Source organism: Thermobia domestica, chromosome 2 (genome assembly GCF_964235325.1).
Source record: "Thermobia domestica chromosome 2, izTheDome1.hap1.1, whole genome shotgun sequence".
Classification (NCBI taxonomy): domain Eukaryota; kingdom Metazoa; phylum Arthropoda; class Insecta; order Zygentoma; family Lepismatidae; genus Thermobia; species Thermobia domestica.
The window spans coordinates 204,638,322-204,640,450 of NC_137455.1; positions in this window are offsets into that span (position 1 = coordinate 204,638,322).

Genomic DNA, 2,129 nt, shown 5'->3' on the forward strand with positions numbered 1-2,129 from the left:
CGCACTACAAAGATTCATCTCAGTGCAGTTTCTCTGAGTTTGACTATTGTTATCATCGTGGCTTTATTTTTTCAACATATTATCTTTGAGTCATATTTAAATATGAAAGTTTCTAATAATATTGAATTTTTAGAACATGTTATGGGACTGGTATCATTATTGTATCTTTTCATCTCTAAATCTGCTGCCTGTAATATGTAAAGTGATAATGTAAACTATAAAGCGTAGTAACATTTCGAATTTTATGAATGTGGGAGTGAAACTTCATAATTTAATACTGAAAATTAAACCTGGGTCTCCCCAAAGGATAGACACATATACTGAAAGTATAGCTACTAAATACCTTGAATATATGTGAAATTTGGCAGCAACTTGCAGGAATAAACAAAATTTAAGGGAGATATAAACAAACGTTCTAGGTTAGAAATAATGCTGAACCTATATTGAATGAACAATCAGCACGAGAACGAAAGTTACACAAGATAAACATTATAAAATGTACTTACGTTTCGCCAAACAAATTACTTGCAATTAGATTGAAACGCGTAAGACGGGTGGAATACGTGGCTCGGATGAGGTATACACGATGAGTGCAGATTGCTGGTTGAAAAGTAAGTAGGGGAAGGACTTTTGGTAAACCAGGAAGGAGATCGGAAATTATATAAAGGAAGATTTAAGATCAGTTAGGCTAGCTCAGAGTATAGAGTAATATCCGGTAGCGATCATTTGTTTCTGCGGCCTTTAATTTTCGTCTCTTTAATATTAAGATTTAGTTAGTATATGCAATAAACATTGATTAAAACCTGATTTTACTTCGTGTAATTATTGCTATTGTCTTAATTCTCAATTTACTTTCTGATATAGAATGCGGTTTACACAAAACACAAAGTTGAAATGATGTTCCCAATACATATTATTGACATTTAACACAATGTGATGTGATTGGTGCCACTATTATCATTTCTTCACTTCATGTTCTATTTCCTGTAACAGTCACGTATTGATCTGAATGTTGTTTTATTAATGTTATTACAGTATTATCCCATATTTCTACCTAAATCCATAACAACAGCTAGTTACAAAAATTTGTATCTGGAAGAAAATTCCGAATAATATTATGTGATTTAAGACATAGTATGTAATAGTCCCTAAGTATAAGTATTGCTGTTATTTTAACTCTAGCTCTACTTCCACTTGTGTGTATCCTGATATCTCACTTTATAATTTTAGTTAAGATTTTAAAAATGAAGCTTTCCACTGAATAACACTATATGACACACATACTGTAAGTCAGTGGCGACGGATGGACGTTAAAAGTGAGGGGGTAAGACATGATCTGAATATTTGTATATAAATGTTAGTTTTCCTGGTTGTTTCTAACATTTTGTTTGACGAAAGGTTGTATAACTAATAGGATACTATATTTTCAGTTAAAATACCGTATATCGTATATAATAGTTTATTAAGTAAATTGAGAAGAACAACGCAAGTAGATACTAGCCCTTTGTACTCTTAAACAACGAAAGTGTAAGAAGAGATTTGATTCCTTGCTCATGAACATCTTAAAATTCTGTCTGGAAAATTGTGTGATCAGATTATTTAATAAATTTGCAAAACAAATAAATAGAAAGGATAATATTAATCATAGTAATGAATAATGATGCTTGTTTTGCAAAAGTTATATTGAAACTGAGGATTAATGAAAAACTTAATATTTAATTCCACACATGCTATTAAATGTATGTTATTACTCTTAGAAAATGAAAGGCAGTAAATACTACAAGCATATGCTACGATATTTAAAGAAATATTTGCTTTTGCAACTTCTTGAATTATGTTCGTTGCCATTAGCTGCAGTTTTCACTTTCTTGGAACACATCAAAACACAACAATACTTAGAATCAATCCACACTTCAGTTATACAAAATAAACTTAAAACCTAGAATTATGTTCAATTTACTAAATTTTATTGTATATACACTCGTACATCCTTAAACACAACACTTTTAGGTAGTAGAAAAGGTAGAAGTTGTTTCTTATCACGCTCTTTTTAATCGATATTCCTTACTTTAGAAAGAAGAAAAGACATTTTAGGAACTGTCAATTTTTGTGCAATTAAAGAATAACTT